At 50.4% G+C, this 22,020-nt stretch overlaps 1 long non-coding RNA gene across 1 annotated transcript; it reads right to left on the bottom strand.

Moving 5' to 3' along the window:
- Window positions 1-5,910: 5,910 nt before the first annotated feature.
- Window positions 5,911-21,671, bottom strand: LOC140596065 (uncharacterized). Its single transcript, XR_011998097.1, has 3 exons — window positions 21,552-21,671; window positions 7,924-8,040; window positions 5,911-5,943 (listed from the first exon to the last, which is right to left on the bottom strand). It is a non-coding gene; the product is annotated as an uncharacterized lncRNA (long non-coding RNA).
- Between the last annotated feature and the right edge of the window lie 349 nt (window positions 21,672-22,020).

The raw sequence follows: 22,020 nt of genomic DNA, 5'->3' as shown, positions 1-22,020 counted from the left end.
GAAAACCTTTAGCATGTCTTTTATTTCCTTTTTATCTATTTCTTCTTTCCACATCTGTCAGTCTTGACTCTGCAAAATTTTTTCCCCTGATTGCTAAGTCCAAACAATTTGTCTTTAACATTTTGTCTTAGCTTAAGGGAAAAAGAACGAGACTTAAATCTATTCGTTGGCAAATACAATGGCCCTTTTGTAAATAATTTTTTTTAAAACAAGCCCTCAATAATTTGAAAAATGAAATACCACTGATCCAAGGAATTGCATTCCAAGAGCTGCCCCCGAGAACTTGTGCCGGTACTTTGCCTTTTTCTTTCCTTCCATTTTACCTCTTTAAAAATCCACCTGTGTCCTAGCAAGTTTTAAAATCGAGGAGATAAGCTCCCAGAGCATCAGAGGGAAAAGTTTCCCGTACAGCGGCTGTTTTCCATATTCTCGCAGAGAAACCAGAAAGCACAGAGCCAGCCCGCCGCCGGCACTGCTGTATTCTCTGCAAACAACGAACTCAAAAATGCTTCATTTCAGGGACAAATCATTCTCATTGTGAGGGAGCTCCCCAAAACCTCCCTTGCAAAAATATACATTGCAAGAAAAGGAACACAAGGAAATGCATTTTCTACTCTTTGCAACAGTAAAGGGGTGATTACGGTCTCTGGCGTTTCTAAATGTTAAGAGCAACTGCTTTCAACCCGGGTTCCTGTTGCCAGAGAAGGCCCTGGAAGGTTCTCACGTAGGAGGAAACAGGCACCCAAATGGAGGGGGAGTCCTGGGTAGAATTTTCAGATTTAGAAAGATGCAAGTACAATACAAAAAAAAGTTATATATATATATGTGGGGGGGGGGGTATATGTATATATATATATATACACACACACACACAATGCATCATCCAGTTGAAATTTCAAATAAGGAATAATTGTTTTAGTATGTGTCCCAAATATTGCATTGGATGTATTATACTGAAAAATTATTCCTCGTTATTTGAAATTCCATTTGAAAGGAGCGCCCTGTATCTTATGTGATAGCCCTAGCCAGCCCTGAGTTCCAAATCAGGGTAGAGGAAGCTGAGCAGGGACATCCGAGTTTTCCCATCCAGAAACAGCATCAAGTCCATCAAGAAAACACTGCCTCAGGTTGCACCGGGAACGATGCCTGGCTGCCATCATCCCGCTGGGGTGACCCCCAGGGGCCTCTCCTACCCTCTCTCAGTACCCTGCCTTTCCCATCCAGGAGTTGGGAGTTGGGGTGAGGTCTGAGGTCTGCAGGAGGGAAGCGATCATCTCTCCAGCAGCCCTCGGCAAGACTTCAAGGGTCTCACCCAATCCTCCCTACACCAGCACCCCCAGGCCAGTGACCCTGTTCCTGATCAGAGGGAGGAAGCGCCAGGCTAGATCACCAGTAAGCAGTTGGAGCCTTTGCTTAGGGCACCAGCTAAATGGAGACACTTGGAAATTTTAGCCAAATTGTTTTAAAGCACCAATGTATTCACTGCGGGAAGAACTGAGACACTGTGGATCTTCCTAACACTTTATTTTATTAAAATAAATGGCACTAAACTGTAAACAATGTGGGGGTGGGGGCATCATGACAGTTTAGGGGCTTTGACAGCTGAAGATCTTGACTTCTGGGTCTGGCTGTCTCTGACCTGTGTGGGTCCAGGCCCCCAACACAGGGTTCCCCAGAACCCCTGACTGCTCACTGAGCTTCGGGAAATGGCCTCAGAGGCTCCTGAGGCCTGAGATCTCAGAATGCCAACACTGCTGGGGGATTAACTCAAATCCTGTCCGTAGAGGAAGAGGGTGCAGCTCCTCAAGGCTAAATTTCCACGTTCTCTCCACTTGTTCTCTGGCCATCCAGTTTTCTTCTTAGAGCTCCTCAGAGGACCGCCTGCCGCCTTCAGCCCAACCATCCCCTGGCCAGTTCTTTCTCCTATCCCCCCTAATTCCCTCCTGCTGTATAAGCCCTTCTGGTCCTGCTGGGCCTCCAAGGAGACAGAGCACAGCTGGTCAGCATCTGGTGCTCTCCATTAGCCAGGGCCCCTGCCCCCTGGGCCTTCCGCTCCCCAGGCGGAATAATCCTGCTTCCTCTAACCTTTCGGCTGGGTCCCGCGCTCCAGGGCTTTCATCATGTCCAGTGTGGCCTCTGATGCCCCTCCAGGTTCCTTAGCCCTCCTATGGCTTCTGCTGGGCCAGGGCAGGCTGACCGGCAAGGGGAGGGTCAGGGGGTGAATGACCCCACTCTCTTCCCAGCCCAGAGGAGTGGTAGGGGCAGCCATGTCCAGGGGAAGGAGGCAGATGTCAGGGCTATGCCAGGTTCCCCCACCACCAGGTGAGCCACATTTTTTCATCTAGAAATTGGGGACTCTAGGACCTCCCCTGAAGGTTTGGTGGGAGGACTTCAGGAGGGGATATGGGTAGAGCCCTCCACTTCTGTTCCAGGCCTTCCTGAACTCCTCCTCTTCCTCTGTTGGGGGACTTTGAGCCACTAACCTCACCTCTTACACCTGAGCTTCCTCACCCATAAAGGAGCAGTTAGGAAGATGCCCCTAACGTGCCTGGTCCTGGCCCACCTCCGGAGCTCAGGAGTGTTAGGACGGGTATCGTCGGTGGGCACTGTGGGCAACGACAGCATCGTTATTATTTGTCATCCCAGACCAAGAACGTGCACATCCCAAAGGCCTGGCTCTGCCTCACCTCCCAGTCCTGGGTCCCGGGCCTGAGGGATTCTGCTGTCGTCCCCTGGCTGGGAAGGAGGGGGTCTACACACAGTGGAGTTAGGCTTTCCACCTCAGCGCTTCCAGAAAGATTCGAAGAATCTCCCCTTTCCTAAAGCCTCTATGGCCCCAGTGAGGTGCTTCTACAGGCGTGAGGGGTCACAGGAGGGCTGAATCTGGTGGTCCTCTTCCTGCCCTCCCTCGCTTGGGCAGCTTCCCTGGGGCAAAGTGTGTGCCCCAAGCCAGCAAGTCCAGTGCAGCTGAACACCAACGCTCAGCATTTACAAACTTGAACAAAATACAAGCTCACAAAAGTTTCGGGACACCATACAGATGTTGGGTCATATACTTCAGAGACCCACCACGTGTCCCACAAATGCCAGTTGTTCAGTGTCCAGAAGCAGCATAAACTGTCAGATTTAGAAACAAGCCCTCTGGTCCTCAGAGGTGGTTCGTCCTGGACAGGACTGCAGAGCCATGCCCTACCCCTCTGTCTCCCCCTACACCCCGTGGGCCTCTGTGGACCCCCGGGAGCCTGGGGCTTGCTCTCCAGCTCACACCGAGGTTGGGAAAGAGCCACTGGCAGCGTCCCCAGCTACCCTGCCACATGTCATCATATCTGCAGGCACAGATCCGTACCTAGCACATACCTCACGATTAATTTGGTGATCACAACTTGGAAAGAATCCCAGAGACTAGAGTGATATTTATTAAATGCAAACTTCTAATTACTTCGCGGAATGCTCCTTAAGTAATCTTTTTTTCTAGCAACTGAGCTGCAACGTATTTTTCTAGCAATTATTTTTAACACCCCCCCCAAATTGCCCTGAAGATATGCAAAACACATTTCGTATGAATCGCACTTAAGAGAGACAAGTTCTCTTTTCCCTCCAGCTCCGTTATTAAGAAAATGGGAAGTCAAATTTGTCGATCATCACATTACCCGCAACAGATCCTGTTGGGGGTGACGCCCCCACCGCCACCAAGAAAAGGAAACCAAGGAACATGCCTTCACTGTCTCTGGGTGTTTGCCATTCCCGCCAAGGTGTGTCAGTTCCAGGGCAGAATTTTCCTGGTGCCACATGGCAGCGAGTCCCCGGCTCCCCCTCCCCGGTCCTACCCACCCCCAGACTCTGCAAGCTGATGGGGTTGGATGGAGTTCAGAGCCCTAGGAACCTACCTGCAGGCGTCCCGAGGGGCAGGCTCGTCTCCGAAGCTGGCCGTGCCAGGGCTGGGCGACCGAAGGTGGAGGTGCGGCGTGCGGAGGCCCTTCGCGGACAGGTGCACGGGCCCATCCCTCTCCGAGGCGCTACCTGCGGTTTACTGGACGTTTATTAGAAGCCCACGCAATATCATGAAGCACCTGCAGGCAGTAAAACCCCTTACATGTGTGAGGCCTTGAGGAAATTAACGGCTCCTCCCTGGGGATGCATATTTTGTGAAGATGTTTATTACAGATGAAGTGCTCCCGGGGTGGAACATTAACAAGTTGTACAGTGATAAAAGGATTTTTATCCTTTCTCGGTGACAGAAGTAGGAAGAAGGCTTTAACGGAATCTATAAAAGGCCCACTTCCTAATGAATTTTCTTAACTCTTTATTAATAGGGTCAGCTGAGTGGAGTCAGAGTCCTTGGACTGCTGGACCGCTGGACAAGAGGGATGGAGCCAAATTGGGGGGGGGCACGCCTGGATGCTGGACAGAACTCGCGGGAAGGGTCTGGGTTCAAATTCCAGGCACCAAAGACCATCTGAGAGGCGGGTGCATGAGGAATGAATTCTACCCCAGGAAACTCATTTGAGAGGCCCCTCCAGGTGATGGGGTGAGTCAGGCCAAAAGGCAGGTTCCAAGCCCCTCTTTTTAACCCCCTGTTTCCCACTCCGGCCTGCAGGCCATTACCGAGATGAAAGCCCAGAGAATGCCTTTGGACCATGACTGTGGAATCTAATTGAATTATATGAACGCAGTTAAACGTCTGCTTCAGAGAGGCAGGGCTTGCTTTCAAGACTGGATGCTTCAGGAGTTAATGGGCTATTTGAACAATATAGGCCAAGAGCCGAACACAGGTGGGCTGTGTTAATAACTTTATTTAGACCCGCTTTTTTTTTTCCCTTTGAGGCGCACAAGTCTTCCATTAATGCATTCATTAGAGTTTATGGCCGGGCTCTGGTTTTCTCCTAATGACACTGTCCAGACCCAGCTCCCCAGCTAATTGAGGCCAGCTGCCCAGCTGCCCCGCCCCGGCCTTGGGACCCAGTGTGACCAGGATTAGCTGCTGGAGCTGGACCTGGGCCTGGGCAGGGCTGGGGATGATAGTGGTTGAGGGAGGGAACCCTGCTGCTCACTTCCAGGAGCTATGGGAGAGGAGGGGTCAAGTGAGCCTGTGTCTTTGGACCCCCCCCTCCCAAGCCCCACCCAGGCACAGAGAAGGAGCCCAGATGGGTGAGCTTCCATTCCCACCACCCTATCCCACCCATGGTCAATGCCACCTTCCTTCCTGCCCCCTCCCGGCCCTCCTCCCCACTGCAGTCACACTGATATTCCAAGAGGCCAATCAGATTCCCTCAGGCCCTGCTGAAGAGCCACTGGGGCTCCCCACTGCCCTCAGGGGAAAGTTCAGACTTTGTCTTGGCATATATGTTCCTTTTGTCACCCCCAGCCTCATCTGGCACTCTCCCTGCATCCTGGGTCCATCCTCTGCTTGTGGTGAATCATCAATCAGGAATGCCTCCCCTTCTGAACCCAATCTGCCAGACTCCGTTCAAATGCAGCCTCTTCCAGGAAGACTTCCTTTTCTGCCTGAATCAGAATCCTATGAACAAGTGTAGGTCTTATCATTGGCCCCCTCCTTCCACTAAACCATAAATATCTTAAGGGTAGGATCCATGTTGATTATTATCAAAATAACTATATAACGTCTGGTGATTTCTACTTGTCCGCTGTTTACCAAGTGCCAGGTGCTTTACAAGCATTATTAGTTACATTGAGACTGCATAGTTTCTTAGGAGACACATTATTTGTCCCCATTTTACAGGTTAAGAAACCAAAGAAGCTCTAGGACAAGAAGTTACTTGCCCACGGATACTCAGCTCTCTCCTTTACCAGACCTCACTTCGTCTCCCTGATCCATCATGAGACTGTAGCAGCAATGTGCTGGCATTGATTGATACTTGCCTGAAAGCACTGCTTGTTAATTTTCAGGAATCCATTTTGTGAGCCGGTTGTTAAAAACAGCCACTATTAGAAATTAAATTATACAAACTTACAATTCAATAAGTGATATTAAAATCAAAGGTAATAAATACTCCAAAGTCATCGATTTCTATAAATTTATTTCATTTTACTCTCACCAATGCTCTTGAGGTTGTCTCTGTGTTGTAAAAATACTGTATGATGGTGAGCCACTGCACATCCCTTCCCAACTCCCTGTCTGGTGACATCATGTTGGTAGCTTGAAATCAGCCATGGTGGGAGCGTTTATACCACGAAAACTGGTGGACCCTACAAATCAGGGTTGGTTGGTTTGTTCTCCAGAGAGCTGGTGGAAAGACCTGTGCCAGCATACCACCAGATTCTAGGGGAAAATCAACAAAGAATCTACCTAGAGCCCTGAGCACAGGGTCTGGTACATACTAGGCACCCAATTAGAAGTTGCTTTGAAGAGTGTAAGTGGTGGTGATGGCAGCCAGGCCAGTGACATCATGCTCCCCATGCTCCAATCCCCAAACCTCTCTCAGTCCAGGCTACTCTGTGAGCTCTAGACCCACCTGACCCCAGTTTCCTGAATACCCCCACTAGCATGCCCAGGAACCCCTTGGATGTGACACACCAAGAATGGAATCTCTGCCCCACCCCTGGGACTCCCCAGCTCAGCAAGTGGCATCTCCACCCCCGCCCCCAGCAGCCAGGCCATCCATTTCTCCTGCCCCCTCCCTGTCTGCCATCCTCACCACCAGCCCTTTAGCACTACCTCTTGCCTACACTGGGATAACCAGCCCTCAGTGTCTGCCAATTCACTCCCTCCAGTCCCTCCCTTCCAATGGGCACATGCCTCATCCTGTTACCCTTTCCTAGTTCCCAGTTACCTCCAGGAGAAGGTCAAAGCTCCTCACTATCATTTGAGGCTTGCCTCAGCCTCCTGCTGCTAGCTACTGGTCCTCACCTCCCACTTCCTCCCTCATTGCTCCAGCAATGCCAAACTGCTTATGTTTACTGAGAACATTCTTCTAGATGGTGTTCTGGGTACTGGGGCTAGAAGACTGAGCAAAGAAAATCCCTGTTCTACTGAAACTCTCATTCTAGCAGGCAAAAAAAGTTAAAAACTATACACATATCAGGGACACCTGGGTGGCTCAGTGGTTGAGAGTCTGCCTTTGGCTCAGGTCGTGATCCTGAGGTCCTGGGATCGAGTCCCACAGTGGGTTCCCCATGGGGAGCCTGATTCTCCCTCTGCCTGTGTCTCTGCCTCTCTCCATGTGTCTCTCATGAATAAATAAAATATTTTTTAAAAAAATTATATACATATCACAGGTTATGATATATACATACATATAGGTGTGTGTATATGTGTGTGCATATGTAAACATATGTATGTGTATGTGTAATATCAGGTGGCTCTGCTAGTATGGAGGAAAATAAAGCAGGATAAGGACAGAGAGTAATTGAGGGGTTGTTTTCCATAGGGTTAGAGGACAGCCTCACCAGTTGGTGACATTTGGGCAGAGACCTAGACAAAGTGAAGGTGTGAGTCATTAGGCAGATAGTACAAACACACAAAGGGCTAGGACTGTTGGGGCTATGCAAGGAACAGGAGTGGTTAGAATAGAATGATCTGGTAAATTCGGAGAAGCATGGGGGCCTTGTTTGTGCCAAGGACTTAGAATTCATCTGGAGTAAGCTAAGAAGACATTAGCAGATTTTCAGCAGGGGGAAGGATAGGATATCCTAGCAGACAAGTGCTATTGTCACAAGGAGATGATGTGGGCTGTGCTGGCTCTTCCTTCTCGTCCTTGACTCATGGTATCCTATTGACCTGTAACAGCCTGTCTCTGCTTCTCCTTATCAGGTAAGTCTAAATCCAAAGCTACCTCCTCCAGAAAGCCTCTTTGATTTCTCTCCCCAGGCTGGGTCAGGTAGCCCTTCCCAATTCTCCCTAGATGCCCATTCACGTCCCCCTCACTGCAGTTACCTCACTGTGTGTAAGGTCTTTCTACTCACCTGTTTCCCCAACAGCCAAATGGGAACTTGAGTACAGCGACTGGGATTCTTTCTTCTCAGGGCCAACATATAAACCCGGCACAAGGTTGATGCTTAGTAGACACGTATTGACATAAACTAAAAGATACAGCAATATTAAGAGAGTGAATGCCACTCAGTAAGACCTCAAAGAATATTTTTTAAAAGGAAGCTTCTACAGGGTGTCAGAGATCTTGCATTGAACAAAACAAACATGTTCCTACCCTCTTGAATCTCCCACCGTAGGGTCTGGGGAATTTCCAGAAGTTAGTTGTACCGGAGTATAAGAGAGGGAGGAGAAATGATAAGAGCCAATGCAGAGTTAAATCATACTGCATCTTGAATGTCAGGCTGAAGAATTTGCACTTTATCCTGTGATCAATGAGAAGCTGTTGAAAACATGTACCCTAGCCAAATTTCAGTTTTGGAAAGATGACCCTAAAATGGCATCAGTCCCACATGGCTTTACGAGCTCTCACAAAGAATAGATTATTCACATGCAATTAATATTTTCCAGAGAATAAGAAAGGATGGAAAGTTTCATTTATAATCCTGTGAAGCTAGTATAAATCTCATGCCGCAATCCAACAAAGACAGTGCCCTAAGCTCTGTAGATCAGTCTCTTCTGAAATATTGATGGGGAAATATGAAATCAAACACTATCAAAGAGAATCTAGTAGAACATTAAGAGTATAATACACCATGATTAAATGGCACTCATTAGGGCAGCCCGGGTGGCTCGGCAGTTTGGCGCTGCCTTTGGCCCAGGGCGTGATCCTGGAGACCCGGGGTTGAGTCCCTTGTCCGGCTCCCTGCATGGAGCCTGCTTCTCCCTCTGCCTGTGTCTCTGCCTCTGTGTGTGTGTGTTTGTGTGTGTGTCTCATGAATAGATAAATAAAATCTTTTTTAAAAAGGGCACTCATTCTAGGAATGCAGGTCCCAGAATGCATGGTCAACATGAGGAAAAGCTACTTATATTGTCCATTGCATTCAACGCCCATTCTCAATTTAAATATTGTGCACACTACATACCTAAAAATGAAATGCCAGCAGCACACAATGCAAGCAGCACAGGTTGCTGACAAGGACAGCTGTGATGGCAACATGTTGCCACATCATCCCGGCTTTCCTGGCTCAGGTGTCCTCATTTTGTCTTCACTACACAGACATACGCTCACATACCCTTCTCTTCTTGGCCACCCGCAGGTGTTAAAAGTGGTGCTCAGCTTACGAAGCCACACCTGAGGTTATTCATGATTCTCAGTCCACAGATGTAAACCACCCCTTCAAATAATCACGACATATCAGGAAGCTGATGGGAAGTAGAAAAACACTGGGAAAGAATGTAACCCTGCTTTGTGCCCGCCAAAACTGTGCGCCATTCTGACCAAAGTAATAGGGCAGCTCAAATGGATACTATAGGGTAAGGTGTAATTCAATTGGCCACCTGCGTGTGGACCGACATGACTGTGCAACTTTCTGTGTATCCCATGGGCCACTGGCCCCTATAAAGCTGCTACGCCTCTTAGTCTTGGGGTCCAAGTCCCTGCTCTGCTGTGTCGGGTACACTTGGACCCAAGCTCGAGCTTGTAAATAAACCCTCGTGTGGTTGCATCGGTGTCGGCTCCTTGGTGGTTTCTCGGCTCCTTGGTGGTTTCTCGGATTCACAATCTTGGGCACAACATCTGGGGGCTCCGGAAGAACAACAAACCAAACTAAGTGACCGGCAGACCCGAAACCTGGCCAAGATCCTACTGGCCACAACCATGGATGACCCACAGGAAAGACAGAGGTATCTCAAGAAGCTGGCTTCAGGGACCGGTAAGGAGGATGGCCCTGGTCCCCCTTGGGAGTGCCCTAAGATGAACAAAAACCAATGTGCCTATTGCAAAGAGGAGGGCCATTGGGTAAAAAGCTGCCCTAACAAAAGATCTAAGGTCCCTTCCAAGATCTTGGAAATGGAGGACCTGGACAATTAGGGGAGTCAGGGTTCGGCACCCCTCCCCGAGCCCAGGGTAACTCTTAAAGTGGAGGGGCAACCTGTTGAATTCCTAGTGGACACTGGGGCACAACATTCGGTTTTATTACAACCCCAAGGGAAATTGGCAAACAAAACTTCATGGGTGCAAGGGGCCACGGGCACCAAACAATACTCATGAACTACCCGAAGAACTGTGGATCTCGGCATGGGCCGGGTATCCCACTCCTTCATGGTCATCTCTGAGTGTCCCAACCCATTGTTAGGTCGGGATTTGCTCACCAAGATGGGGGCACAAATTTGCTTCCACCCTGAAGGGGCAAAAGTCCTAAACAAGAAGGGGCACCCGATTCAGGTACTTGTCCTGAGTTTAGAAGACGAATATCATCTCCACCAAATGCCCTCAGCCCCAATGACTGACATTGACGTTGGCTGCGGGAATTCCCCCAAGCGTGGGCAGAAACTGGGGGAGTCAGGCTGGCCCAGCATCGACTGGCCATATACATAGAACTAAAGCCAGGGCAGACCCTGTCAGGGTCCGCCAATACCCCATGCCTCTAGTAGCACGAGAGGGAATCACACCCCACATACGGCGACTACTGGACTCGGGCATACTAAGGCCCTGCCAATCGGCATGGAACACTCCCTTGCTGCTGGTTCAGAAACTGCACTCTAACGATTACAGGCCAGTCCAGGACTTGAGGGAAGTCAACCGGCGAGTAGAGGATATGCACCCTACGGTCCCAAACCCATACACCCTCCTCTCCACCCTGCCTCCAGACAAAACTTGGTATACGGTATTAGATTTAAAAGATGCCTTTTTCAGCCTGCCTTTAGCGCCCAAGAGCCAAGACCTCTTCGCCTTTGAATGGATGGACCCTGAGAAAGGCATCAATGGCCAGCTCACCTGGACTCGACTACCACAAGGATTAAAAAATTCACTGACCATCTTCGATGAGGCCTTACACGAAGACTTGGGTGAGTTCCATTCCGAGCACCCTCATTTGACTTTATTACAATATGTAGATGATATCCTATTGGCGGCGGAGGACCAGGCCACATGCCTGTGAGGCACCAGGGACTTGCTCCAGACCATAGCGGCCCTAGGATACCGGGCCTCAGCTAAAAAAGCCCAGATATGCAGAGCAGAGGTGAGCTACCTTGGGTACAAATTAAAAGATGGACAAAGATGGTTGACGGATGCACAGAAGGAAACTGTCTTAAGAATCCCCACAGCCACAAACCGTCCGCCAGGTACGTGAATTCTTGGGGTCAGCAGGGTTCTGTCGCTTATGGATTCCGGGTTTTGCTGAGATGGCCAGACCCTTCTATGAGACCACCAGGCATCAGCAAAATTTTGAATGGACAGAGGCCATGAACAGAGCCTTAAATGACCTTAAACAGGCCTTACTGTCTGCCCTGGCTCTTGGGTTGCCCGATCTAGCCAAGCCCTTCTACCTGTAAGTGGACGAGAAAGACGGGGTGGCAAAAGGGGTCCTTGTCTAGTACTTAGGTCCCTGGAAGAGACCCATAGCTTATCTCTCCAAAAAGTTGGACCCAGTGGCTGCTGGATGGCCCCCATGCTTAAAAATTATTGCTGCAGTGGCCACTATGGTCAAGGATGCAGACAAACTGGCCATGGGGCAAGAACTGCATGTTACCACCCCACATGCTATTGAAGGGGTACTCAAACAGCCCCCAGACCGCTGGATCAGCAATGCCCGTCTGACCCATTATCAGGGCCTGCTGCTAAACCCCACCAGAGTTTTATTTAAGCCACCGACAACCCTGAATCTGGCAACGCTACTCCCTAACCCAGACCGGAACCCCCCTCTGCATGACTGTCAAGAAATTTTGGCACAGGTGCACGGAATCAGAGCTGATCTCCAGGACCAGCCACTGCCGAATCCGGATGCCACCTGGTACACGGACGGCAGCAGTTTTGTCCGAGAAGGAGTCAGATATGCGGGGGCAGCTGTAACCACGGAGACAGAGACTGTCTGGGCAGAGTCCCTGGCAGCTGGAACGTCAGCCCAACGGGCAGAACTGCAGAACTGATCGCACTGGCCAAGGCGCTGACCATGGGGGAAGGTAAACGAATAAACATCTACACCGACAGCGGGTCCGCCTTCGCCACTGCTCACATCCACGGAGCCCTTTACAGGGAGAAAGGGCTCCTGACAGCAGAGGGAAAGACTGTTAAAAACAAAATGGAGATTCTTGAACTCCTCAGGGCCCTCTGGCTGCCCAAGGCCCTAGCCATCATCCACTGTCCAGAGCACCAAAAGGCAGACACGCCGGTAGCCAGGGGAAACCAGCTAGCTGATTTAAAAGCAAAGGAGGCAGCCCTTTTGGTGACCCAGGTCTTAGCAACCACGCGACCTAATCCAGGGGCACCGACCCTGCCTGACACCCCGAACTATACTGATGCTGACTTACACTAGATCAAATACTTGCCTATGACCCAGTGCTTGTGTGGCTGGTGGAGGGCCACAGACTCCAGCATCATCTTGCCAGAGGAACTAGGACGGTGAGTCCTATCCAAAATACATCGGAGTACTCACATGGGGACAAGGAAGATGGAAGACCTCATACGACATGCAAAGATCACTATTAAAGACTCTCGAGCAAAGATCGAGCAGATTGTGGCAAGCTGCCACGCATGCCAGTTAACTAATGCCACCGCCTATGGATCTAACCCAAGCACCCGGCTCCGAGGGAACCGCCCAGGAGCCTACTGGGAAGTGGATTTCACTGAGGTGAAACCTGGAAAATACGGATACAGGTTTTTCTTAGTGTTTGTAGATACTTTTTCAGGATGGACAGAGGCATTTCCCATCAAACATGAAACGGCACAGACCGTGACCAAGAAACTGCTGGAAGACATCTTACCGAGGTATGGTTTTCCTGTTAGGATTGGATCAGACTTAAAAAAAAAAAAAGGATTGGATCAGACAACGGCCCAGGATTCGTCTCTAAGGTAACACAGGGAGTGGCACTAGTACTTGGGGCAGATTGAAAATTACATTGTGCATATAGGCCCCAGAGCTCAGGACAGGTAGAGAGGATGAACAGAACATTAAAGGAGACCTTAACTAAATTAGCCCCGGAGACTGGCGGGGACTGAGTGACTCTCCTCCCCTTCACCCTATATAGGGTGAGGAACTCCCCATATAAGATGGGACTGACTCCCTACGAGATCATGTTCAGTCTTCCTCCACCTGTTATCCCCAATTTAAAACCTGAGGTGCTTGCTGAATTTGATGATCACCAACTTCTTTTCTCCCTCCAAATGTTACAATGAACCCATGAGCAGGTGTGGCCTAAGCTGAGGGCCCTCTACGAGACTGGGCCACCCACGGACCCCCATCGATATCGGCCAGGTGACTGGGTGTACGTGCGGAGATACCAACACCAGACACTTCAACCTCGCTGGAAGGGACCTTACATCCTGACCCTGACCCCTCCCACCGCTCTCAAGGTCGACGGGATTACTCCCTGGGTCCACTACACCCACGTCCGGCCAGCGGACCCACATGCCGTTCTCACGGACTTTGTTCCAGAATGGAAAAGCCAACCGGGCAAGGACAATCCCCTAAAGCTAAGACTGTGCCGTTCTCACTTATTTCCCACCTCCAAGACTCCCTAGTCCGAGGTTGTCCTTCAAAATAGTAGATTAGAATTAGTCTTCCTACAGCAAAGGGGGGGGGGGGTTATGTGCTGCCTTTAATGTAAATAAGAGAGAGAACAGCAACAAGGTTGGTGAGAATCCTGGTTTAATCATTCCCCGGGCTCACTCTGAGAGCAACCTGGACCCATGATTGGGTCCTGCATAGGATCCTCTGAAAAAGGAGGGAATGTGGGACCCAGGAAATTGAACAAAATCCCCTACCCCTGGACAAGCAGAGCAGGACTTACTCTATTTTGGGCTGCACCTGCCTCGTGCTGACCTTATTACTTAGGGCACTGCCCCGCCCTCGTCAATGACCAGGACACACCCTAACCGGAAATCTGGCTCAGCGGACCAGCATGACTGTGCAACTTTCTGCGCATCCCATTGGCCAGTTAAGAATCTGCCTTGGGGGGATCCCTGGGTGGCGCAGCGGTTGGGCTCCTGCCTTTGGCCTGGGGCGCGATCCTGGAGACCCGGGATCAAGTCCCACGTGGGCTCCCCATGCATGGAGCCTGCTTTTGCCGGTGTCTCTGCCTCTCTCTGTGTGTGTGACTATCATAAAAAAAAAAAAAAATCTGCCTTGGGGTGAGGGTGGGGGCAGCCCCAGTGGCTCAGCAGTTTAGCGCCGCCTTCAGCCCAGGGTGTGAACCTGGGGACCTGGGATCAAGTCCCACCTCGGGCTCCCTGCATGGAGCCTACTTCTCCAGAGCTCTGTCTTTGTCTCTCATGAATAAATGAATAAAATCTTAAAAAAAAAAAAGAATCTGCTTTCAGCTCAGGTCCTGATGATCCCATGGTCCTGGGATTGAGTCCTGCATCAGGTTCCCTGCTCAGCAGGGAGTCTGGTTCTCCCTCTCCCCTCGCTTTTGTGCTCTCTCTCTCTCTCTCTCTTTCTCTCCTCTCTCAAATAAAATCTTTTAAGATTTTATTTATTCATGAGAGACACAAAGAGAGAGAGAGAGGCAGAGACACAGGCAGAGGAAAAAGCAGGCTCCATGCAGGGAGCCCGATGCAGGACTCGATCCTGGGACTCCAGGATCTCGCCCTGAGCCACCCAGGTGTCCCATAAAAATCTTTTTTTTTTTTTTTTTAAAAAGGATACAGTACTAAACAAATTCCACGCACAAGAGTATTCAGTGAAGCACTGTTTGTAAATATGTGTAAAATTGGATACAAACTAAATGTTTAGAGAAAAGGTTAAAAAAATTGTTACACCCCCATCCTAAGCAGCAAAAATGAGAGGGAAAAAAAAAAAAGAATGAGGGAGACCTCTGTGTGCTAATGTGGAACCACCTGCAAGACTATGGTTAAATATGAAAGGCAAATGCCAAACAGTATGTATAGGATATTTGTAGTTGTGGAAAAATATGTATATTTACATGCTTAGGCACAAAAATTCTAAAAAGATGCTTCCCCCTAAATTGTTAACAGTGGATGGTGACGGGGGATGGAATATAAGCCATTTAGACTTCCAAATTTTTTATCTTGTGATGTTTTAATATAAAAAATAAAACAAAGTTATGCCAAATATGTGTGTATATTTCCACACGGGAAAGCTGTCAAAAATTATCAGTTTACTGAATAGCACAAATAGCATGATCCCATCTTAAAAAAAAAAAAAAAAAAAAGAATGTGTGTGTGTGTGTTGTATTATCTTGCTTATTCATTACTTCATCTCACTTGTTGGACACAAAATTGGGGCTTAACAAACATTTGCTGAGGGGCACCTGGGTGGCTCAGTTGGTTAAGAAACTGTTTCTTGATTTCAGCTCAGGTCATGATCCCAGGGTCGGGAGATTGAGTCCTCAGTTGGGCTCCACACACACAGCATGGAACCTGCTTAAGATTCTCTCTCCCCCTCTGTCCCTGTCCCTTACCCCCCTCATGTGCACTCTCCCTCACTCTCTCTCAAAAAAACAACAAAATGAGACATAAACATTTGCTGAATAAATTAAGATGTATATTCCTGGAAGATATATGTTAATATCTTAAATGGTGCTGGTTTCTAGGTGATAGGACTACAAATAGTTTTTATTTTCTTCTGTCATTTTCCCCTGAACTTTAACAGGTATTGTGTGCATTACTTTCAAAACTTTGATTAAAAAATTAGGGCAGCTCGGGTGGCTCAGTGGTTTAGCGCGACCTCTGGCCCAAGGCCTGATCCTGTTAGACCCGGGATTGAGTCCCGCGTCTGGCTCCCTGCACGGACCCTGCTTCTCCCTCTGCCTGTGTCTCTCCCTCTCTCTGTCTCTCTCATGAATAAATAAATAAAATCTTTAAAAAAATAACATAAACGAACTTAATCATTTCTCTAGAAAATTGGTGACTAACAGGCTGGTTAATGGGCCAAGTAGTTGAGGTCTGGGGACATGGTGGAAGAGGGGGGTGGAAAGGCCAGACATGCAGGCATAATCTGTCCAGGGCACACTCCCAGTAAAGATCCTTTCCCCACCGTCCTGATGTCCATCCCAAACAAGCATCACACTCACCTGGAAGTTTATAAAATCAGCCACATTGCCAAGCCCCGGCCCAGAGGTGGCTGAGGACACTGTGGTCTGGAGCCTCCAGAGCCTGGTGTAGTACCAGGGTAGCCCGCCGACCAGGGCTGGCTGCTACTGCTTCCTTGACATCCCAAAACATCCAAGGCCTGTTTACCACTCCAAAGTCATACTCCCCATTTTTCTTGAACCACATTCCCCTTCACCACCACTAAACTTGTCATTCTTCCTGAAATACACCTCGCCCTTCACACCTTCACCTGTACAACTTCCCAATCTGGGATGTGGTGCCCACTTTGCCTCTTGGCACACTGTTTCCCATGGGAGCCAATCCTGAATGCATATTCAGAGTCACCCCCACCAACAAATAGGGTCTGGAAACAGCCAGCAGCCACCCTGTGCCCGGAGTCCCAGGGTCTTCAGAACAACTCACCTTCCCTGGACTCTGATCATCCCGCCCAACCCCATTCTGGGCAGATGGCCTGCAGCCCTGAAACTGTGGCTGGCATGCCACATCCACCCTGGAGACAGGATGCTCAAGCAGAATGCTCTAGAACCTTCCTCTCTTACAGATGCCCAGGGAGGCTGGTAGTATCCTGACCATCCCCTCATCTGCTGGCTCATAAACAATTCTTAATCATCAATAAACAGTCCAACACCCCATTAGAAAATGCTAATCTTCCAATCAGCACATAGAGTAAGGGCTTCCCTACTGGCACAGAATCACCAATGGCTCAGGAATCTCATCTTGGAACTGAGAGGGGGAGCTTCTGGCTCTCCTCCCTGGCCCCTCACCCAACCCAACACCAACCCAAGCTTCTCCAGCTGGGCTCAGTACCTGGCACCTCTGCCAGGCCTCATAACCCCACAAGATTCCTTGTGTCCTCTTCCCCACACCTCACTCCCAGCAGGTGGGGGCTGAGCCCTGGATGTCCTGGTGCAGGAGGACTGGAGTAAAGTGTGACATTTGTTGGGAGAGGAGACTGAAGGCCCCTAGAGTCTGCGTGGGCTCATCCCAGGCACACACATTTGCACACCCCATTTCTCATAGCGCCCTTCATTCCCTGTCTTTATCAAACTCCCCACTCCCACATTACGATGGGCCTCTGGATGCTGAGGATGGGGTGAGGTAAACCAGGTGACACAGGTCCTGTCCCTGGAGCTCCAGCTCTGCTCACCGTCCCTCTGGTTTGGATGTCAGTGAGTCCGTGGCCCCAGGTGAGGGGTGGAAGAGCATCCCAGAGCACTTGGCATGCTAGAAACCAGACCTCAGCATCCGGCAGGGCCAGAGTGGGCAGGGAAGCCAGGCTGGCATCCCCTATGATGCACTCCACATCAGAGGAGCACAATGAGCCCCTGGGTGAGCCTGGGTCTGATCCCCTCTGCACCTCCAGTGCCCGCCCCCACCGAACACAGGCTAAGAGAGAGCAGAAGGCTGAGAGAGCAGGTGCCAAGGCCCATGCAGAGCAGTAGGGTCCTCCAGGACTCTGTCGTGGGTGAAAGGGACCCTGTCCACAACCTGGCCTCTGGACATCAAATCCCACCACTACCTGTGGCTGGCTCCTCAGCTGCGTGGCTTCGGGCAAACTCCCATCCTCTCTAACCTCAGATTCCTCCTCTGGTAAATGGGCATCATGGTCATGCCTCATCACTGGGTTGCCACATGGATGAAACGAGAATGTCCATGTAAATGCCCTCAGCTCAGCACAGGCTCCGAGTGAGCACTCACCTGGTGATGGGGAGATGTCGCAGGGGCCATCTGGTCCTCTCCTTGGGCCCCCCCACCAGGCCCTGACCTGCCAGCCAGCCCCCAAAAAGCTCCTCTTCCTAAGGCAGTTGGGGATCCAGGTGGGATGTACTCTTGACTTCTTAGGGCTTCAAACAGAAGATCCCCCACCACAGGGCCCACTTAGCCTGGGGCCAGCCTCTCCTGCTGGGCTCTGCCTCCAGCCTCTTTATCGGAAGCTCCTTATCTTTCCTATTCCTGTGGCCCTAACACTGCCCTGGTCTCCATGCTTAAAAGAAAAATCCTTGGACTCTCCCTACCAGCATCTGGGCCCTCTCATTACTGACCCCTGTGCAGGCAAACTCCTTAGCACCCCTGCTCCTCACCTCCACCCAGCTCCCCTTACTCACCAAAGCCACCCCCCATTTCCAGGTGTGTCTCTGTCCTGCCCCAGCTTCTTGACCCAGCCTTCCTTTGAGACTCTTCCTTCTCTCTTGGCCAATCTCTCCCTCCACACCCTGCACCCCCACCACTCTCAGGTCATCGGGCGCAACATCCATGTTGTTCCTCGTAGAGTGTGCCTGGCACAACTGAATAAATAAACAGAGAGAAGCCAGAGCCCAGCAGAAGGGAAAGGGATTGAGAGGGCCGCAAAGGCCATTGTGGTATAGGAAAGGAAAGGCCATTGTGGCGGGCAGAGGGGGCATCCCTATGCAGATAGGGACCTGCAGGTGGCTGAAGAGGCTGATGACGGATGGAAGGTAAGGATCACAGATCCCAACACTCTGGACTCCAAACCAGACCCTGCCTCCACTTGCTCATCTGCAAAGTGAGTGGGGCCAATAGCCCACCCTAGAAGGTATTTGGGGGGATTAAGCAGCTTATGATGCTCCTGTTTGGTGCTTGCTATAGTGGCCTAAGATCACCTCCTTCTCACCACGAGCCTGGAAGCAGGTCAGATTACTGTCCCCATTTTTCAGATGAGGAAGCCAAGGCCAGAAAGCTTAGGTGGTTTGCCCAGGGCCACAGGGTTCAAAGGTGATGGGATGGGCTTTGAACCCAAATGGTCTGACCCCAGAGCCAGGGCTCCCAAACACAGCCCAGCAGCCCAGCACACCACAGGTGTTCCAGTAGTAAAGATACCCACCCAGCTTGGGGCTTATTCTCTGGGGTTGCCTAGAGGTGAAGTCAGTAAGGAAGCTTTGGTGAAGGCTTTGGCTGGAAAAATAAGGACACAACAGGCCAGATGAGAAAGGACAGAGAACCTCGCCCTTTGGTCTAGGAATCTGAATGTGAGCCAATAGCCATAGGGAGCCAAAGCAGGTTCTTGAGTGAGAGGAGCCCTCCAGCATCAGTGGGCAGGGTGGGTGGAGGGCACCATGTCCATAGAGCAGAAGTTTATACTCTAAGAGGACAAAGATCAGACCTGGCTCATTCAACCATTCAGCCCTCTGCACCTGGCTCAGTGCCTGGCACATAGTAGGCACACTATTGATGGATAAATGAGTAACAGACTGCCTGAGTTGCCACATTGAAATGGATTACACCTTCAACCCAACAGGTTCCATTCTGAGACTTGCTCTACAGACAGACAACCCAATGAGGAGTGTACAAGGTTCTCCCACACAGCAGTTATTATTTTGTTAATAATAACAAAAGATAGACCACAATCAAAATGTCTGTCACAGCAGGCTGGTTAAATACATCAAGGCCATCTGCTCAGCAGAATGCTATGCAGCTGCAAAAAGATGACCACCCTTCCACAGCGACATGGAAAGATCTCTAGGACCCAAAAAGTGAAAAGAGTAAGGCAGAGACCACAACACAGAGCTTTGTTCTGTTCGCATCTTATGATCCCATCGACTGTCTGTGTGCCTGAAGAAGCCTGAGAAGGGCACCCAAGAAGCTGACAGCAGTAGCTCTCTGTGGCAGGTGGAGGCAGGAAGTAGGGGCTTCACCCTGCTGTCTACAAATAACTTTGAGCTGCGTGGATTGTTGCATATCAAAATAATTAAATTTAAAATATTTTGTAATGGATTCCAGGGTGAGGCGGGATCCAGGCAAGAGATGGTGAAGAGAAAGATTTGGCTCAGCCCTGCTATCTGGCCTAGGGGAGGCAAGGCTGGGACTATGTGTTGCTGGATGTGTCACAAGAACACCCCTCAGGCCCCCACTGAGGGGTGACTGGGGCAGCAGCAGGAGGTAGTGAACTGGCAGGGATCACACATCTTCCTCCCACAGGGCAGCCTACCTTTCTGATGGGTGCCCCTGATGTGCAAGGGAGGCAAGTCATTTGCCTGCCAGGTCGCTGGCCTGGTAATGAGGAGAAGTTGGTATAAGAACTCCTGTACCAAGCTCAGACTTGCTCACATGCTTCACTCCATTCATTCATTCATTCATTCATTCATTCACTTATCAGACAACTCTTGAGCCCCTGCTCTCTGCCAGGCTCTGCATTGGATTCTGGGGGCTTGCATGTAAATCAGAGGAGGGCTAGGAGAGACACCGAGGACTGGGATTCGAAGGACTAGTCAGGATCCGTGAATGGGAAACCAGGCAGAGGGCAGAGTACAAGCAAAGCCTGGTAGGTGAGAGGGGAACAGTACCACCAGGATGCAGACATGGGTGCCCAGCCTCACCTTTCCACTGTTGGCCCAGCCTCCAAGTAGAGCTGGACACCTGCCCATTCCATTAACACCCAAAACTGGACACCCCAGGCTCAATGTTGGAGCACGAGGGGAGGAGCAGGAGAAAAACGACCTCAGCAGCTGGACTGGGGGAGTAGGTGTGAAGGCTGGGCAGAGGGCTCAGACCCACAAACGGAGCAGCCCAGCAATGTGCACTGCAGGGGTGAGGGGTGGGTGGGGGTGGAGGGGGCTGCAGCTGCTGTCCCCCTCTGGCTGGGCGATGGGCAGGGCTGATAGCAACAACATTGGGCCAGCTGGGGGGCTCACTGTAGCCTCCCCACAAAGTTCTTTATCAGCAGGATGCGCCGTTGCCAGGGAGCCTGCCTCAGACCCTGCTCCAGCCGTTGCTGGGAGGATTATCAGAAAGATTTGAGTCTTTTTAATTAAATCTGAGCCAAATGCAATCCTGTACCCGCCGCTCAGAGAAGCCCATTCAGTATCCTGTTGACGTCTCCGATAGCTTTGTCTCACAGACTCCGCTATCAGGCCACCTATCTGGTCGCAAAGCAGGCACCCCCCTCCATCCCCAGCCTGACAGTGGCGGGCACCTGGAGAGTAAATGTGGAAGGGTCCTCTCTGCCTATGAGCTACTTGGACTCCAGAGAAACTGTTCTGAGCCAGGCAAGAAACCAGGCATCTCTGACCCCTCCTCTCGGCCTTCAAAGTCACCTCCCTGGGACACAGTGCCCAAGCTCACATCTCTTGAGCTTTTACTCGGTGCTAGGTATGGTACCCAGTTTGTGGATTCCTCAGGCTGCAACCCAAAAGGAAGATTCTGTTATCATTTCCATTTTACAGAAAAGAAAACAGAGCCCCAGAAGGGGAAGTCACTCACCCAGGTCCACACAGCTAGAAAGTGGCAGAACCAGGATTCAAACCTGGATCCTTCAGACGCAAAAGGCTCCACTCATTGGCTACATCTACAACTTTGAGTGCCCAGCCTGGGCCTCCTCGACTATCCCAGCCTCCCCCTTGCCAAGGCCTCCTGGTCTCCTTCCAGAAGCTCTTTCCACCAGTGGTCATGATACCAACAATACTAAGAACTCACACTTTCCGAGTGTCCACTGTGTGCTCATTTGGGCCTCACCCAACCTCAGGAGGCCGACTCTATTTCTTGATGGAAGAGTGAGTCACTTGCCCGGTATCACAAAGCCAGGGAGAGTCCCACCGGGGACTTCCTCCTTTAAAGCTAGCCATCTCAGCCTGACTCCTCCCCAAAGAAGGCAAGTCCTGGCCTGGCACAGACAAGGAACGGGAGGCAAGTCAGGGTCGGGGCTCAGAGTTGGTTCACCCTGTGGCCACAGAACAAAATTAACTCGATAAATAATGTGGGCATGTGGGGGTGGGGTGTTCTTTTTAGAAAACACGGCAGCTCCAGGCACCCATGCCTATGCGCTGACTTTATAGAGCTAAGTTTTAATTGCGAGCCCCACACCCTGGCTGTAGCTGCCCTGCAGAGGAGGATGTGTGTTCTTTTTAATTAAATCTGTCTGTTATCTCAGTGTATTGTTATATGA

This window comes from Vulpes vulpes, chromosome 2, assembly GCF_048418805.1.
Source record: "Vulpes vulpes isolate BD-2025 chromosome 2, VulVul3, whole genome shotgun sequence".
In the NCBI taxonomy this organism is placed as follows: Eukaryota; Metazoa; Chordata; class Mammalia; order Carnivora; family Canidae; genus Vulpes; species Vulpes vulpes.
Note: the sequence above shows the minus strand (reverse complement) of the source record. Positions and strands in the feature narration are given on the sequence as shown.